Source organism: Sciurus vulgaris, assembly GCF_902686455.1.
Source record: "Sciurus vulgaris genome assembly, chromosome: 9".
NCBI lineage: Eukaryota > Metazoa > Chordata > Mammalia > Rodentia > Sciuridae > Sciurus > Sciurus vulgaris.
Window position 1 is genome coordinate 74,823,047 of NC_136469.1, and position 20,692 is coordinate 74,843,738.

Genomic DNA, 20,692 nt, shown 5'->3' on the forward strand with positions numbered 1-20,692 from the left:
TGTTGAGAGAGATTATCACCAATGCTGTATATAGGTTTGGAAGGAAAGACTTAAACAGACTTTTAACTTCTTTAAATAATTTTCTTTAAAAAGCTTTTTAGAATTATTATAGTAGCATAACTTATGCATTGTAAACAATAAAAAGTGGTGACAAAATTTAAAAATTTAAAATATCTTTAATGTTTGTTCTTTATCTCTCTATATCTATACATAAAGATACTTTTGACCACAAAGATATCATTCTATATTCATATATGCTAGTTAATGACACCTGTAGTTTCATTACAGTAAATATTTATTTAATCAAATGCAAACACATATTGATAAATTAGAACTTGCCAAAATGAAACTTTTATTCTTAGAAAGTAAACAATAAGCAAGTTCTAAATTTGGGGAAATATTCACAGTACATCTGTCTGACAAAGTACTTCCACTCATAACATATAAAGCGCTTGTACAGTTCAATCATAGGGTGACCTGCCCCTTAAATAAATGAATAAACTATTTAAACACTTGACAAAGGAGGATATATGAATGGCCAAAAACTGCATAAACAGATATTCAATATTATTAGTCATGAGAGAAATACAAATTAAAACCACAATGTAATATCATTACGCACCCATGTAGAATAGCTAAAATTGATTAAAACCGACAGAGGTGGCAAGAATGTGACAAAACTGGAAATCTTACACTTGCTTGTGGGAATTTAAAACAATTACAAATTTCTTGAAAAATAGTTGACGAGTTTCTCATAAAGTTAGACATACACTTAGCAAACTATTCAGCCTATGCATGAATTTTCACAGTGGCTTTAGTCATAATAACCTGAAGTCTTATCAATTAAATATTGTTAAAAGTCAACTGAAATTCTGATTTTATGGGGTGAGGATTGGGTAGTATGACATATCCAGAGTCTAGCTTCAAAGTCAGGTTGAGGGAACAAGGAACCCCTCAGAACCCAGCTTCTCACTTCTTGCTTTCTTCCGAGGTGCTGGGGATTCGAACCCAGGCCCGTGCACACACTGGGCAAGTGCTCTACAGGGTGAGCTATTCGCCCATTTGAACACTGCTTTTCTAAACAGTATGCAAACATCATGGGAGCCTCAGATTCTCCATTTATAGACTATTAGAATCTTTGTGAGGTTAAACTTAGACATGCTGGTCCTATATTTGATCACTTTCTCTCATTTTCCTGTGTATTCCACTTCTATTCAGTCCTAACATTTCAGATTTAGGGAAGAAAACCTTGAGTTTTGAATATGGAGAATTAAGATTTTCTTCTGGCTCAGGGTCTCTCATTTTCTTATATACACATATCCAAACAAATGATGAAAACATTGGGCTAGTTATTAAATACTGACAAACACACAGAGTTATTATGACTTTTAAATAACATTGTACAGAAAATTATTTTTGAAAGTGCAAAGTTCTGCATTAATACAAAGTGTTAGCTGCAATCTTCAGGAGTACTGGGGTAGTCTTGACTATAGGTACATAGTAGCCTGACCACATAGTACTACTAATGCAAGAACAGAACAAAGTTAACACACAATGAGGAACTTGGACAGCATAAAATTCCTATAAATAGACATTTGTTATTAGGACAACTTTAGAAATTTAAAGGTACCAAGTGTTGTTGTTTTCTCTTGGAAATGCTGCCTGTTAGGTGCTGGAACTAATAAGTGTGGTTGAGTATCTATTTCCTATACTGTGAAGTCATCCCTGAAAATATCATTCCAAGTGGCAGAACTCCAGGAATGAAGAGCATAAAATATGTCTGAGTTCACTCATGGGCCCAGAATGAACACCAATTCCACTTCAGGCTAATGTGAGATATACAGTCACTAAGCTATGAGGTTTCTTGGTTTTCTAGGCTAAAGGAAAAGAAATAAAAGGAGCAAGAAAGGTAAATCTGTGACATTCTGGGACTTTTCAGAAGGAGCTTTAAGGTTTAAAGATAATGTTTGATAACACTTTCAACTTGTAAATAGGTGGGAAGGAAAAGGAAAGGGAAAATAGGGACAATAGAGGAAATGACAATTTTTACAAAGCAAGCTGGCAATTTGCTAGTCTTAGAACTTTGCTACTTACTGTTTTCTTTCTGTTAATTTACAGTATGTAGTGATAAAATGTCACTAATACCTAAAAATGCCCTTGCAGCTAACTCTAGTCCACTGAGAAATTAATTTTCTAGTTTTTAAATTCTATAAGTTCAAATTTTCATTAGTCAGGAATATAAATACTGACTACTATGCATTACTTCTGAGATTCCTGTTCATATGAATAGGATTTCTGTAGCGCTCATTATGTTATGTAATTATTTTTTCAGATAATTAAAACATGCATATACATCTACAATTTGGAGATTTCTTTTGATAGCCCATTTGTCCTAATTTGGCTACAGGAGGATACAGCAGATTTGCCTCACCCTGCAGGCAACAGTGTGGTGAGATGGAGAGAAGGGTTTCAGAACAGATTAGACCACAAGCATTTTGTGTAACCCTGAAAATCACATGCCTAGACTCCCTCAGTGTGAGTTTCCTCATCTGGAAAATATACTTTATTATTTTGCAAAATCAGGACATATTAAACTGCTTGCTAAACTTGAGGGACATGTGACTGTGTCCTTGGCAATTGCCTCCCAAACACCACCACACCCTACTCCCTAGTCTCTATGGATGACAAATATGGGATGGACAATCCCATATTTGGCATAAGGACTATACATGCGCCTTAATCTTTGACCAGGCCTGCCGTCTCCATCCCTGGGTGGAGTCAAACTGGTTTCTTTGCAATTCCTCAAACAAGCTAGGTATATTCCAGCATCTGAACCTTCATATTTGCAGTTTCCTCTGCTTGGAAAACTCATCACACATCAGGAACCCTTAGGTTCCTGATTCACTTGAGAGCAATCTTTCTTGATCATCCTTCGTAACACAGTACCTTGCTCCACCTATTTTCTTCTGTCTCTTTTACTGTCCTTTACGCATTGCCACTAAATATCTGATGTCTAGCATGTAGGATTATTGAGGACCAAGACTTTCACTAGTTTATTTTACTGTTATACTGACAGCACTCATAATAGTCCTCCTATCACATAATAATATCAATGAGGATTTGTTAAACTAATTTAAAAATAATCAATGAGTATTTGTTAAATGAATTGTAAAGAAGACTCAAAGAAATTTCCTAGTGTTTAAAAAAATTAAGTGACACTTTAAATTTTCTTTGTAGAAATTCATTGCAGATTATCAAATGAATAGTATTGTTAAGATACTGAACTGTCGTTGTAAATATTTACTAATTTAGATTTTTTTACAAATATTCAAGATGATTTTAGTAGAAATCTGATGTCCAGAAATTCACAGTTCTGGACCCTCTAGACTTCTCCCTTCTGTTTTAGAACAGGCTGGCACACCAGGTCTCTCAGAAGAAAGTATAAATTTCAGTTACTTTGGTTGGATTGTATTCTAGCCTATATTGAACTATAAACTGGCAGAAAAATTATTGTAAATCTTGCTCTGAGATCTCATTCTTGAACATAAATAATAAATAGTTTTAAAGGTGGTCCCAATGCTGAAGAGTTGCATGCTATTCAACCATGTTTCAGAAAACAAACTATGCAAATACATTTCCATTTGCTTTTCCTAATTAAAAGGCTAAAAATCACTTTTTCTCAGATAACCATAGTATGGTGATGAGAATAATACTGGAATCCTGACAAATTATCTTTACCCAAGACAAACGAGGTAAAGTAAAGTTGGTTAACTCCAATAAGAAGTCTGTGAATAACCTCAGTATCATTAGAGGGAGTTAATTGATTGTTTATAGGTGTTCCAATAGGAAATTTGAAGTGTGGAATTCAGAAAAACACTTCCATAACCCTAAGAATCTACAGAAGGTGATTTCTGTTGTGTTGTTTGACTTATTTTGCAGCAGGAGCAATAGGAAAGATATTAACTTAGTATCTTTTGACACAAAGCATCACTGATAATCCTGACTCAGGAAGGAGAAGCACTGAGTTTCCATGTCTCCCAACTAAAGGAAAGCAGAGCAGAGGGTAAAAGCAAGGTACTTGTGGCAAGTCAGCTTGTTTTGCTTCACTTTGTTGTCCAGCCACATCCATAAACAACAACTCCATAAAAATAAACTACTAAATAGAAAGACAAAAATATCATATTTTTAATTTACTTAATATGGTTGGGTGTGGTGGCATATACTTGTAATCTCAGCTACTTGGGAAGCTGAGGTGGGAGAATCAAAATTCGAGGCTAGCCTTGACAATTTAGTAAGATCCTGTCTTAAAAACGTAAATAAATAAAAAGAATTGGAGATGTAGCTTGGTAGTAGTTGAATAAGCTTTTTCTCTAGACTTCCTGTTGACTAAAAGTTTTCCAATTAAGAAAAAATGAGTCCTAGAGTAATGCTGCAAATATCTACCAGTAGAAATTATTATCTTACTTAATTTTCCTTAACTGTATTAACATAGATCTAATTCATATTTCAGAATTTATTATTAATTTAACTTACACAATTGTGTCAATTACTTCTTCCTGAGTGAGGGAGATAATGACTGGGAACACTGCTTTCTTAGACAGTGCAGTCAAAATTCATATTGAAAGGAGAAGGATGTGGCTGTATCACTGTAGTATGCTGATGTTAAGTCCATTAGTTATGGTATATACTGAAGACCGTATAACTAATGGACTTTAAGTCAGCATACTACAGTGATGCAGCCACATCAATGTTTATAGCAGCTAAATTCACAATAGTTAAGCTATGGAACTAACCTAGGTGCCCTTCAACAGATCAATGGATAAAGAAAATACTGTGTTATAAACAATGGAATATGACTCAGTCACAAAGAAGAATGAAATTATGGCATTTGCTGGTAAATGGATAGAACTGGAGAATATCATGCTAAGTGAATGAAGTCAATCCCAAAACACCAAAGGTTGAATGTTTTCTCTGATATGTGAATGCTAACACATAATAAGGGAGGGGGAAAAATAGAAGTTCATTGGATTAGACAAAGGGGGTTGAAGGGAAGGGAGGTGGAATGGAAACAGGAAAGAGAGTAGAAAGAATTGGACATAACTTTTCTATGTTCAAGTTTTATTCAGTTTTTTCATTGCTGTGACTAAAAGATCTGATTAGAACAATTGTAGAGGAAATGTTTACTTGAAGGCTGGCTCCATTCCTCTGGACTCAGGGGTGAGGTAGAACATCATGGCAGAAGAGTGTGGCAGAGGGAACCAGCTCACATGATAATCAGGGAGCAAAGAGAGGGAGAGACTCCACTCTCCAGAGAGAAAATACGTACCCCATAGCCACACTCCCAAAGAACCATTTCCTCTAGCCACACCCCACCTACCTCCCTTCATCACTCAGTTAATCCCATCAGTGATCAGTTCACTGATTAGGTTAAGGGTCTAACCCAATAATTTCTCCTCCAAATCTTCTTGCATTGTCTCACACATGAGCTTTTGGGGAACACCTCATATCCAAACCATAGTAATTCATATATGAATACACCACAAATGAAACTCCATATCATGTACAATTGCAAGAATGGGACCCTAATTAGAATAAGTTATACTCCATGTATGTATAATATGTCAAATACACTCTATTGCCATGTATAGCTAAGAGAACAAATACATTTTTTTAAAAAAATTAAAAGGAGAGAGAGAGAGAGGGAGGGAGAGAGAGAGAGAGAGAGAGAGAGAGAGAGAGAGAGAGAAGCCAGGTGTGATGGTGCACAACTGTAAACCCAGCCACTGGGGATGCTGAGACAGAAAGATCTCCATTGGCCTATTTTTTAATCTTTAAAATAGAACAATAGCAACTACCTATAGGATTGGTCTGAATAACAACCTTTAAGTAAAGGCTTACCACAAAGTTATAGGCAATTAGGATCAGTTGTGATATTTCAGAAGTAATTTAAATTTAAAAACATATAATCAAGTTATCATGTTTTAGGACTTTCTATATCATCTTTTTATTTGATAAGTCTGTACATAATGAAAATTTTTCTGTGATAGGACTTCATAAATGGAAATTATATAAAGTTCCAAGTTGTTAAATTTTTGTTTATTTTTCCGTAAATAAATGTATGCCTCAGATATTTCACAGCACTCTCTACTTTGGTGGAATTATTTGCCCTATGGTAAAATATAAAATAAGATATGATCCTCACAACTTTAAATAACAATGTACTTTCACAGACACTACTTAGATGCGAGGCCCTGTTCACGTGAGTGACTACAATCCCAAATCTGTCTTTGGATTTGCAGTAAATGTGATGAAAGACTTAAAGTGCAAAACTAGGACTTTATTACCAAATTTTCCTTATCATGACATCCCTTTACTTCTCCGATTATTTGCAGCTTAAGTTTGGATATTAGCTCTGCCACTTAAGAGGAGCTTAGCTTTTCTTTACGTGTAAATCACAGGCAAAGAACCTGGAACCAGAATTCAGGTCTCTCAACTTGTGATCTAATTTTTAATTCTGTTAATCCATTTTTATATTATTAGACACATAGAGACAATAAAAATCTATCTGACTAATAGTGTAGCATTTTAATGGCAGTATTAACCTAAATAGAAAATATTACTGCACCATCAATCTCATCTTTTAAAACCTTAAAGGCAGCCATAAAAATCCAAATGATAACTTGCATATTCTACAAATAGTGTGCAAATCATGATGATTTTATCACTTTCCATCAGTTCAATTCTTACAGATACAAAAACCAATCTAGTATATGTCTAATCCTATACACCTAATATTTTTCATATATATAAAATTTCTTATTTATGTAATTTTCTTCCCTTCCACAATTTTCATCTCCATCATTACCTTAGTAACAAGGAAGATCTATGAAAAATTATGAAGGGACAGAACAAAAATGGAAATGAGAGACACAAAAAGCTTTGGGGTAAATTATTGATGGAGAAGAGACTGAGGTCATTTATAACAAAGAGTAGTTGTTATTACAATTTTTAAATATCTTAATGCAAAATGAAATTATTTCTTGGTATGATACTCAGTCAGGTTGTGTGACCTTGCTAAGCCTCAGTTCCCCATGAGTCCAGCAAGGGTATGAGACTGCCCACCATCGAGTTGGGATGATCTACTGAGACAGCCTTCACAACATGCGTGGTGTAGGCTACATTCAATCAACATGAGCTTCCTTCCTCTTCCCCTGCTGGCAGCTGGCTGGCAGACTACATTAAACAAGAAAAGGAAGCTGTGTTCTTCTTTTTCCAGACAGCTGGTGATCCAGACATCACAGGCGCTGTACCAACAATGTTGACTCATTTTTGCCACAGCTGACATGTGTACAGTGTGCCCTGCCAGTTCTCCCAACGGGCCAAATTCATGACTGTGGAATAATTGAGTTGTTTTCTTTATTGCCCCTCATTTTATGAGGCCAGATTGAGGTAAAGTGGCAATTTTGTAATGTTTTATACATTTCATGGACCTAGAGGACTTCATTTATTGTCTTGTAATAACAATAATAAAAATGTTTTACATTGTTTAGGCCTCACTACAGAAATGTGATGTGTATAATGTCACTCCCTCCAATCTGCAGATGAAGCCACTCAGAAAAGCAGGCTAAGTAACTTGCCTGGTGTCACCTGGACAGAAAGTGGCAGAATGAATTCAGATGTTCTGACTTCAGAGAGCTGGCTTCTCACCCCATGTGGACTCAGATCTTAAACTCTGTTTTACACCAAATTCAACTGAGGGGTCAGGGTAGGGGACAGAACATATCACTGAATATTGGTTTACTATATTTAAAAGAAACTAAGTTTCTCTTGAGAGGCCCATATACATTCCTTTTTATATTGCTTTTGTACACTATGAATAAAATACAAGTTCAACAGATAATACTTTTTTTATACTAAAATATTCAACTGTTGGAGAGAGACAATCCTGCCCCCACCTTTTTTTTTTTTTTCCATCTAATGGGAAATGTCTAAGTAAGCAGGCTTGCTTATGAATAATTAGATAGTGCCCGACACATAGCAAGAACTTTATTGTTTAATTTTTTTGCTACTTTAATTTTCAAAACTACTTGCTTTATGAATTTTATAGACTACCAACAAGCACCCTGCTGATTCCTGGGCCTGTATAACTGCTGAATGAGATGTGTCCCCTGGATGTGTTTTATACACAGATACACTCAAGTGAGCCAGGAGGAAGGAATTCTCACTACTCTTTCAGCCAGGCAAAATTGAATTGTACCTGAAAGCTAGGTAAAATTTTATGTTTACATAAACAACTGAAAACAAATATAAAAAAGAACTCAGAAAAATTATAAATGTGACTAATGAACATAAAGTATTGTCCCTCATTATGTGCTCAATCCTAATTCAGTGCAGCAATTTCTCCCACACTTTAAAAAACTGGCAAAGGATTCACTGGCTCTCATAGAAGCTCTGTTATGAGGGATTCAACCTCACCTGACTGAGAGTAAGAATTAAGGGTGCAAGAGGCTGCCACATACTTGGTTTCTCTTTAGCAAATTACATTGTGGGAAAAATGCTCATTTCTTTTTTTATTTAATCTTTGATAAACACTATGCATCAAAAAAATGTTAAAATACATAGACTTTCAAATCAATGACAGCACCTTGCCATTCTTATTTCTATTCTTCTAAAACCCCAGCTTCATGAGGATGTTTTACAATATGAGATACTATATATTATTAACAGATGGACTCTTCTGAATTTATAGAACTTGGTCCTACTGAATGGAGAAAGTCTCCTTAACAATTATTCTGGATCCCGTTTTAGAACCAAAAATAGGTGGTTCTAACATGGAGCGGAGTGAATAAAACAAACCAGTATCCTCTGTGGTTTCTTTATGAGGTATTACAATAGCTATTTAAATGTCTCCATTCAGAAGGTAATTCTCACTCTTTAGTAACCAAAGCCATAAAGAAGAGATCAAAATTAAATGATACACCTAAAATGATCATCAGTTTTATGTTTGATAAATTGATAAATGCTAATTGCATCATTGATGTATATCTCCATCTGTTTGTATCCTTCATCCATGGGATTTGAAATATGGATGATCTATTGATCAGGTGATGTGATTGATGGTTTTAAGATAATTTAAGGACTATTACAAATAAGTCGTGTCACATATTAAATAAAATTCATTGGATTTTGATTTATGAAAGCTGTATTTCAGCAGTTTGTTCATCACAAATAGTCTTTATTTGTAAGTATTCATATTTCATAAGTTTCTTTTTAATACAGAGCCAAAGCCATCAAAATCAATCCTGTGAAATATTCCAAACCTTGGATACACAGCAGTTTTGAGTGAGAAATCACAGGGGACCTGGCACCTGTGGGTGAACAGGCCAGCTGCAATGCTTCAGGGCCCAGGATGCTCTCTGCAGCTCACCTCTTCTCCATAGCTTTTACTTACACAAGTTTGAAAATTTAAGACCAGATTTAAAATGTAGCTCAGGAAAAAAAAAAAAAAATGATTCCTTATGTCCTCTGGCTGATTATGAACTTGGCCCCTGTCTGAAGTAATTTTTTCATCCAATTTCACTTAATTCTATCATGTGCTGTTTTATTCTGATCTCTCCAAAGGCCACTGAGTTTCTTCAGAGGACACTTTGTAGATTTTAAATTAAGTCCAGTTAAAAGCATTTTTGTGGCATCTGTTTGATCAACAGAAAAAAAATTTAATCTCAAAAATGACAGAATTATGACCACACACATGTAGGTTTAATGCTTTATCTGTAGTGATAAAGAAGCTCTATGTGAATATAAACACTATTATTAAGGATTCAATTTTGGATAGAGTATTGATAAAAGATAAATATATGGAATACTCAAAATTCTTATCCTCTGAAATCGAAATTCAAATCAACATGTATACATTTCTCTTTGAGAAAGGTACTTTGAAGCAAGGACTATGTTATGAAATACAAAATTTAAAATTGCTATTTTTAAGCTTAAGATAATTTGTTTAATTATTTTTATTGAGTCTTTTTTTTTTTTTTTTTTTTATAACTTCCAAAGCAATGGGGATAGCTATCACTTTTAGTTCATTGACACAGTTGTTTCTCCTCTCTGAAGTTGAGCAGGTGAAAAATGTTCATTAGATGCCATCTAAGGAATCTGGTTGCTCATGAAAATGCCACAGACAATGTTTAGGTTGTGACAACTGACTTGTGATATTTATGAGAACTGCCTGTAGACCAGGATCGAAACAACCATTAAAGGTGAGGGACTGTGCACCTGGACAGAAGCAGGGTGAGGAAGAATAGGAAGCATCCCAGGTGAGTTTTCCAAGGGAATGAAGAAGAGAACAAGAGTCAGGCGCAGTTCAGGAGGCTGAGACAGGAGGATCTGCAGTTTAAAGCAGCCTCAGCAACTTTGAGAGGCCCTAGGCAACTTAGTGAGAACTTGACTCTAAATAAAAGATAAAAAGGGCTGGGTATGTGACTCAGTGGTTAAGGAATCCTGAGTTCAAACCCCTGTACAAAATAAATAAATGAGAAGAAAGCAAAGTTAAAAGGTGAGGATATGGAGTCGGTGGGAGGGAGGGAGTAGAAAGAAGTTTATTGGGTTATATCTAAAAAGAAATGTGCCTAAATCTTATCACTGAAGAAAGCACATGGTTCCAGAAAATAAAAAAAGAGAGGTAGATGGCACATCTGAGGTAACAGTTTTGCAATAAAAGATATTTTTAAAACAGATTTTAAAGTAGTTACTTTGGCCTTTTAAAGATATATTCAGAATGATAACATGTCTCTCTTGGGAGCCAGCATCCACAGTGGTTAAGCACAAAAGCTATGGAATGAGATTTGAATTCTGACCCTGCCACTAGTTAATGTTGGAAGTTATTTAGCCTCCATCTCTCAACTTCCTCAACTTCACAATTTCCTCATCTGTCATTCATAGCACTGCTGTGAGAATTAAAAGCGTTCAAGTATGTAAAGCACTTGGGAGAGTGGCTGGCACAGGGTCACAACACATGCTCACTCTTCTTTCTATATGTTATCTGAACCCAACAGAAGAATGTTAGAAGAAGACTAATCCAGATTTGCAAAGTATGTTTTAACTACTTAATAGCAGACAAAGACAACAGATCAAAAATACAATGCTTATTTAGGAACCTAAACCAAGTATAATCTTGAGAAAAGATGAAACTTATCAAGGATTTTCTAATTTTCAGTGACAAAACTTCATTCCCATGTACACAAATTTAGATACAATATTATCAACAGGTTTAATGGGATCAGAACATTGTCCGTGTTGTATACTTGCTAATATTCTGGATTCTAAGGAAACAGACCCCTGAACTTAGTTTACTTTGGTGGAAAATTATGTGACACTTCAAGTCCCTACTCCCATGAGGACTGTGACCTCAGAGGTCCTCTTGGAAACTGCATTTGTTCCTCTGCTATTATAAGCATTTGCCCAAGATGACTCCAGCACAAAGTTTAATTCAGTCTCTTTTATTTTAAACTTTTCTCTTTCCATTTGTCTTCATGTAACAGTGACTCTAACAACCACAACTTCTGGCTGAATTACATTTTTCGAGAAGTACAAGATCCCAGGGAAGGGAGGCAGAAGCAAAGCAAGAGTTCACCACATGCTTTCAATCACTTAGGAGACAGTATTATAAACTCAAATACTGTTTCCCCATTGTTGGGGAAGTTTACTTCTTTGATGAGCCTTATTTCAGGATTAAATTATATGACTCAGCTTGCTGGGTTAATTCAAATATAGGCCAGTTTGGCCAAAATCAAATAACTTATACAAGCAAAGCCTGGTTTAGGGGATAAGAATTTGAGCTATCTCTGCATATGATGATTTTCTGGGATCACTTCTGAGGGATAATCTACAGTAAGGGGAATAAACAGTATTAAAACTTAACTCCTAAAACTACCTCAAGAGAGCAATATTACTGTGCTAGAATAATGGCCCATACTTGATACTTCCACATATTTACAGGGTCCCTGAACATAAATATGATTTCTTTTTGTTCCCCTTATTGGCAGTGGAGACAGTTTTTTGTTTTTTTTTTTGTTTGTTTTTTCAATGAGATAGAATAGCTCTTCTCAAACTTTAGTGTACAAATGAAACACCTGGGCATCTAAGTGACAATGCAGATTCTGATTCTCTAGATAGAGACCTGAGATTTGGCCTTCCAACCAGTCTGAAATGGTTAATGTTATGTTTTAGATATAAGGTGTCCCCCAAAAGCTCATGTGCCAGAAAGTATAGAGGTAAAATGACTGGGTTAGGAGAGTTTCAATTAATCAGTGCATTAATCCCTTAATAGGGATTAACTGGGTGGAAACTGTGGGCAGGTGGATGCAGCTAGAGGAGGTGGGCCATTTAGGGGCAGCATGCCTTTGGGTTTTATATTTTGGTGAGTGGAACTTTCTCTGTACTTCCTGATGTGAGGATCTGGGCTACTTTTTTCTGCCATGTTATTCTTTTGCCACCATGTTCTGTCTCAGTGGAGTTGGTCATTTATGGACCATGAGCCACCAAATAAAGTTGTCCTCTTCTATAATTGTTCCTGTCAAGTCTTTTGTTCACAGCAGTAAAAACTGCAGACTAAAGTATAAATCAATGCTGCAATTCATGGGCCATATTTTGAATAGCATGGTGGTCCTACTTTCCAAATTTAGCTAGGTTCTCTCCTTGTAAGACAATGTTATAGATTGAATAACATAAGTTGAAATCCTAATACTACCTCGGAAAGTGACCTTGTTTGAAAATAGAGACTTTCCATAGGTAATTAAGTAAAAATGAGGCCAATGGTCCATGACCTAATTAGATTGATGTCATTATTAAAAGGGGAAATTTGGACAGAGACAGACATGCATGAAAATATGATGTTAAGAGATGTCAGAAGATGTCATCTAAAAACTGAGAAACTCTGGAGTTTTCCAGAAGTTAGAGGAGAAACTGGAACAGACCCTCCCTTTGTGATATCGGAGGGAGCATCAACCTGCCAAAAGCTTGAGTTTAGACTTCTGGCTTCCAGAAGTGTGAGGCAGTGAACTTCTGCCGTTTAAGCAGTTTGTTCATCCAGGTGTGGAGCTTTGTTACAGTAGCATCAGGAAAATAAATGACTACTGTGCTAAGGACTCAGCCTTGACATTTGTTTTCCTTCTTGTAACCTCTGACACAAGGGTGCATTGCTAATCTGAGTGCAATGTGAAGAATGTGAAGACAACATCCCATACACAGATAAGATAACACAAAGGCGTCAACCAGGTTTCTCAGGTTTGTCCAGGAATAAAGCTTGAGATGGCCCTGCTGTCATTGCAGGTGTCAGATAATGACATTTTGTCATAAATTGCCAACACTGTCAAATTCAAATTCTATTATTTATTCAAATTATTCTTGTCTGAAAATCACCATTAAACTCTGGTTACATCCTTTTTAGGCCTATACATTATTAGCAGCTCTATCAATGGCTTTTCTTTTCAGTTATGCTATACAATGAAACAAAACATTTTTAAAGTAATTACATTGCAAGAGTTATTATGTTCACAATAGATACAAATAGACTTATTTGTGAGGATATATGCATGAATAAAATTGGCTAACCTCACCAAGTGATGGGTCCCTACAAATCATTTTCACAGCAAACATGATTCAAACACTACTGAAAATATAATGACGAATTACTTACAGGGTGTTACCAAACTTTGTTTTCATTCATGATACTCATGAAAGTCAAAATGTGAAGTTCTTGATTCTGATATTTGGCCATGATATTTCTGAACGTAGTTCACCCATTTTTTATTCCCTTGGTGGTTCCTGACTGGGGGCTGGCACCACTCTCTTGAAGGTGTTTAGAAAGTGTGAGAGTTTGGGACTTCACAGAAATGGAGGTGTTACTGGCATTTAGCGAGCAAAGACTGGGGAAACAAATATCCTGTGAAGCAAAGGATGATAAATATATTTGTCCCTCACCAAATACCAAAAGCTCATCCTTCTCGATGCCCTCATGGCATTCTGACATTTCCTTAAGATTAATGGTCTTTTCAGTTTGGGCTCTGTTCACCCTTTGACTTCTACCAGAAACCATGCTGACTTTGTGGTTCTTCCTCCCTCTGGTTTGACAGGTGTGCCATTCCTTTGTTTGTTCAAAGAGCACTGGATTCTCCCTCTCTTCTTTTTATGAACTCTGATAAAGAAGACACTGTGTCATCCACATATGCATTCTTCTGGGTTTTTTTGTATTTTTTTGGAAGGAAAGAGAAGGGATTAAGTGTCACACATAAATCTGACCCACACAGTACACTTTGGACTGGACTTCTTGAGGTATTTTTAAATATTCTCTTACGAAACCTTCAGTTTTCCCGTGTTAGTATAGTTCCTATCTCATTCTTTCCCCTTATCTCTTCAATCATCAAACACAAATAAGTACCTGTTATGAGTACTGGTTAGGCCCCCTAGAAGGAGGCTGCATATCATGCTAATAAGATCTCTGTTCTGTGATAATCAGATCTTCTGTTTTATTTCCCATTATTTTCTTATTCTCCCTGGTAACTTTCCCCCAACTTTATTCTTTCATTCAATCTAGAAAAACTCATTTCTCCACAAAATTATGGCAATCCTATTATTTAAAATACTACCATTCATGAATTATTTTTTATTATTTCTTCTACTATAGACAAATTTGCATACATATTTTAGTATTTAAACTTCACAACACACGATTTATGGTAATATTACAGATGTGAAACGGAGGCATAGAAAGGTTAAATAACTTTCCCATTATCAAACAACTCATTCAAGGATTTCAAAACAGGTCTAACTGATCCTGGTACCTGTGTTCTTAACGAATATAAAATATTTCTGATAATTGCAATCATGCTTCTATGACTTCCAGTGCACTTTAAATGCTCTACTTAAAAATTTTAGCATAAACACATTTGGCCTTCATGTGCAGCACTTTGACTAAATTAATCACGACTGTTTTAGAAGTTGGTTGTACCTTCCAAGTTTCTATTTAAAAATACAGTTTAAAATGTTAAACAACTTTTCTGAGTTTCTTAGCTAATACAGATCCACAATACAGAAATTCCGAATATAACTAAGTAGTCCTCTGTGATTTTTCAATGCCTGCGGGCTTTTGTAGTTCTGTGGATTTGCTTTAATCTGTTGCTAGGAACATTGCACATTGCTCTAAACAGACTGCCAGTCTGAGAAATTTAGCGTGAATGACATAAGTGTTTCTTTTATCCAGGTCAGAAGATGGTGCGAGATGGTATGGGAGGTCAGGGAAGGGAAAGGGAGGGAATTCCAGGACAAAGAAATAACTAGAGGAATAGGAAGTCGACGGGGAGTAAGAATCTACAGACCTCAAAACCAAACAAAATACAAACAACCTTTCCAAATGGAGCCCTCCTGCTCCTCACCAAGCATGCACCCTTGATAGCTTTGGGGATCAGTTCAGTCTAGTTTGATAACTCTGAAGGGCCCATACACAGCTGAGGGCTTCTCATTCCATTGTCTCACCATTGGGAATCACAGCCCAGATACCTTCAAATACCACAGGGAGTGATGCCACTTCACCGCTTCAGCCAAATGTCAGATTGAGGAATCAGGAAAGCTAAGAGCAAGAAAAGTCTATATTTTTTTCCTAACGCTTAGGTAGTCCCAGCATAGTACACAGGCAGGCAACAGCTTTGAAATTAAATAGAAAATGTGTGATTTGCATATGTATCATTTTTGTTTGGAGCTTGTGAGTCTGGAAAATATAGGGGATACTGGGGTTGATAGTAGAGAGAGAGTTCCGCTTTGGACCTTTTCCTTCTGTTATGGTGACAGCCACGATTGTCACCAAGCAGAGGTCCCTCTCAAGCAGCAGGGAGCCTTTCTGCCCTTGCTCACAGCTGCTTGGTGGTTTGGTGTGTTTGGCATAGTAAGTACACCAAAGCCTTCTGACATGCTTTTAATTTCATATTCTATACCTTTGGCCCCTTTTGTTTTGGTGTAAGGAATAAATCTTTTTAACTCCTTTATAAATGACTATTTAGTTGTACCAATACCCAATACTGCTTATTGACCCATTAGTCCTTCCCCCACAGTTTTGAAGTTACAAATTTTTTCACACTACATCCCAGTGGGGCATTCCAATAATGGGAATGGAAAAACTAGGAAGAGTAAGACAATTTTATTTCCCCTGAAACACCATATGCATGCTTTCTCCTTTCTTAAATGCTCAACAAATAAATAGAAGAAATATATGGGGGCATGGGGGTATCATGCTTTCTCTTTCAGGAGAGAGAACAGATATTAATCATTCTAGAATTAATCTCTTCTACTGTTTAAAAACTCTTTAATACCTGTGTGCATTGTTGCTTAGTTGAGAAGGACCTTACAAAACATAGTTCTGCTGGTTCAGCAGAAAACTGAATTGCTACTCAATTTATGTATTTCCCTTGACACATTTTATGTTTGCTAATAAAGGCATGGATGGGCTGGACACGAATACTTTTAAGTGACAGAGATTCAGCTTTGTTGGAGCAAAATAATCAACATAATTTTACTCTTCTTCTATGAATTTATTATGAAAATCTGACTGAAAGCAATGTAAGAGGCTCTTAGGGAATCTGTAGAAAATCTGCTAATGTTTGATTGACTTACTAATTTATTTGTTCAACCTAACAATTAATTGTTGATTAACTATTATGTGCCAAAAGATGATTCCAACCAAAGGTAAATGATAAATCTGCAAAAAGATAATTTCTTTAATGATTCCAACCTAATTAGTGTGTTTGTTAGAACTCAAATGTGGAAGCATTTATTGTTAGGCTCTAAAACAAATAATGTTATTATACAGGGCAAGTAAATGTACCAAACTCATTCAATAAAGAGGATTCATTTCTTTTGAACCTTTTTGTTGGTTTAAAGTATTGGATTTAAAAAATAAAAATAAGGAAAAAAATTTGCTTGGAATTCACTAAGAGTTAGCTGTGTGGTGGGGTACATTTATTCCTAGGAATTTGTTGTCCATGAAAGACTAATCAAGAGAATATCACAATTGGCAAAATGGTATTTAGCAGTCTATTTCTGTATTGGTGTGTTAGTCTGTATTAATCATGTCTTTTAATCTTCTTATCTCTGATGCGTTGACATCATGGTCCTCCGGGACATTAGAGAGATTGGCCTTCCCAGTGTGAATCCATACCTGGAGGTAGTAAACTCACCTGGGCACCTGACTTTCACATGCAAATCAACCAATCCAGAACACATAATCCAACCATAATGCTCCCACACTAGGCGATATTCATTTGCCCCATCTCCAGGACCAAATATCAGACAATTACAGTCTAACTCCTGAGCCCACTGGACTTATCCAAACTGCCCAATCCTGCTACTTACCTTGCCTTGTTTGTTCCTTCATGTGGAAATCACAAAAGGTTCTTGTCCTTGTTTTCCACTGACTCCCTACCTCCTGACTAACCCTGGTGTTTCTGTGTGGTCCTTGTGTGGTGTGACATATCTTTTCCTCTTGGGAATTTACGAGTGACAAACTGTCTTTTCAAGAGTAATCATCTCCTGATCTGTTGATCTCACCACAGGGAATAAAGAAAACTTACCATTTTAAAACATAGTTCTTACATGAATTTAGAAAGAAAAGGAGATACTTCTTTATAACTACAAAATAATCCCTTTCCACATTATCATGTTCTTTGAATTAGGTCCTAAGAAACCCCATTCTACAAGAGAATAAAAGTTGAGGAACGGACAGCGTCCTGTTTGTTGTATACTTTATCATCGAAATGCTCAGAGTATACTGATCTTTACAATATTCAGTCAGAAGAGAGCATTAAGAAGCCTCTTTTATCAATTTTAATATATTGCAGTTGAATTCTTGGAAATTACCTTAAGGTCCAACATACCTATAGTAGGAAAGTTTGCAATAATTTCCTACTGATGGGTTCTGGCCCCTTAGATACATTTGGAAGCTGTAAATTTGGGGGGCCTGATGGTTATTTGAATTATACACTGATAAGAATTTTTTGGCTATTAAAATGTAGAGCACTTATACTTAATTTATTATTACTATTTTTAAATGTTCTATATGGCAAGAGGTAGTTATTTTTGAAGACTGCCCTAGTAGAAACAACTTAAATGTCAAAAAGCCAGTAATTGTATTGATTATAAAACAGGAAGAATATCCCTAATCCCAAAATCCAAGACACTCCAAAATCTGAAACTTTTTGAGTGCAAACATGACACTAGAAGAGGAAAATTCCATACCTGACCTCATATGACAGGTTGCAGTCAAAACGCAGGTGCACTAAAAATAGTTTATAAAATTATTTTCAGATTATATGTATTAAGTGTATGTGGACATAAATGAATTACATGTTTATATCTGAGTTCCATTTCTAAGATACTTTATTAGGTATATGCAAATATTCCAAAATCCCAATAAAGCAAAAATCTGCAGCTCTTCAGGTCCCAAGAATTTTGGGTAAAGGATATTTGATCTGTAATATAATTTGAGATAATTACTTTGGTGGATAGATACCTCCTGTGGTGGCCAAGGATGACAGCAGTCATGATCTAGGTACATCTTCTATCAACCAGACTCTATCTTTTCTATTTCCTTAGGAAACATTAGATTCAAGATAAATGAGCCAGAGGCTGGGGATGTGGCTTTGTGTCACTTGCCTAGCATGCCTGGGTTCCATCCTTCACAGTGGGGGAAAAAATACCAAGATAAAAGAGGCAGACCTCTTATGGAGACTTGCAGGAAATGTCTATAGTCCTTGACTACAATAACAAATCAACTGTCACCACCTGCTACTATTCCAGCTACTGGGTCCTTTCAGATCAGGGTTCTACTAAGGAACCCTGTGACCTCAGAGGGACATTTTCAGATAAATAGTTGTATTACAAGCTTGCCTTCCATGTCTCTTCTCTGCAAATAACTTAGGTCTACTTCAGGAATTTAAAAGGAGTCATTAAAAGTTATTTGAGTGTTTGTTATTTTATCTGAATCTCCACTTCTTTCTAAAGAGTTAGTGGGCAGAATAGAACTTATTGACTAAAGTAAAGAGATAAAAACTACTGATAATCCATGAAGCCATCCCATGTACTACAAATCATATTTCATCTCAGTTTACCAAAAGTCTAGGAAAGTAAAAGCATGTCAGTATGTAGGTTTCTAAGCCTAACTAGGTTGAATGGATGAACCAGCATGAATAACAGAGATGTTAGGCACAGTAGGCACAGTTACTTCCTGTATGGTGGCCATTTATCTCCCTTTTCCACTATCCATCCAGTGATCACTTGATCTCATGGGAGATGGGTCTTTCCCTAGTCCCAGGGGATAAATCATAGCTGCTTACCTGTCCAAAGTGTAGAAATTCAGGGTAGATCAAAGAAACAAGGTTCAGTAAATTAAGGATTTAGTTAAGTTGAAAGTCCAGAATAAAAGCATCAAGTTTAGAGAAAGAAGGAAATAAAAGTACAATATATTAAGCAGTTTTAGCATTTTAGAAAATTAGAGATGCTTATCAAATAAATACATAAAGGTTAATGTTTTCCTTTAACTGGGAGAGTTTAATTACATAGAAGTAAATGTGTTTGAACAGACTGTTGTGTACTTTTAGGTCAGTACTGATAATCTCTAAACCTTCTAAACCTCTTTGCATTTTGAAGTAAGCTAGTTATCTAAAGAATAAACACAGGCACCATTCAAGGCTTTACCTGGTTGTTTACATTGATTGTGATTCATTTAACAGATGACTAACTTTCTAGTCTTTTTGCATGGAAGATGACCATGGGTATCCATGGATCATATTTTAACATACTGAACTCTAATTATCAGACAGATGTGGGTATTCATATGTTAATCAGTGATTACAGATCCTCCTATGCATCTGTTCAGTCAGGGTAATAAAGCATGTTAAACATTTTTTAAAGAAATGACCACATTTTAGATCATGGCAGCAGAAAAGTCAATGCAGTACAGGCTCGCTCCAATATGGAAATGCCAATCATCAATCCTTTGTATACCTCAACTTCCACATCAGTGAAATGAAACTTTCTTGCAAAGGAAGCATGACAATGTTGGAGTCAGGTATTTTCTGCTTATCAGTCTGTAGTGTTTTTACAGAGTCTGAAAGCAAAGAGACCAAGAAGAGAGTGTCCAAGAAACTTAGCAGTCTGTCTGTAGGTAGAAATAAGTAACATTATAATTTAGAATATTAGAGTGTTTTCTAAACCAACTTAATTCAGAAGTAGGATAGATAATTTTGTTATTATATGTTATTTGTTAATTGTTTAAAATATTGTTAGTTGTATTTATTAGTATTCAAAATTTACTGGAGACCAGTTTTAAATGAAATTTAAATATGTAATTTTTTCAATTAATTTTACGTATCTCAGCAACAGAATTCAACTTAATTAAGACAGACAAGTTCATTCCACAGTTGACAATGTGTTTTATTAAGAATTTTTGCTCTTGGCTTTGCTTCTGCTGACACTGAACTTCCTTAAATATGTTATTATTCTTTCATTAGACATAAAAATTTGAAGTCAGAGAACTTTTCTGTACTCCCTCATAATTGTTCTTCATTTTAATGTACTTCCTTTTTTTTTCATTTCTAAATTTAATAACTTCTAACTTTTCCTTATTCTACCTATACAATACCAAATT

The 20,692-nt window shown here is 35.6% G+C and overlaps 1 protein-coding gene across 4 annotated transcripts in view; it reads right to left on the minus strand.

Annotated features, from left to right (window-relative positions):
* The window catches only part of ARHGAP24 (Rho GTPase activating protein 24), a 449,241-nt gene that overhangs the window by 129,462 nt on the left and 299,087 nt on the right, over positions 1–20,692 (minus strand). The window lies entirely within an intron of this gene.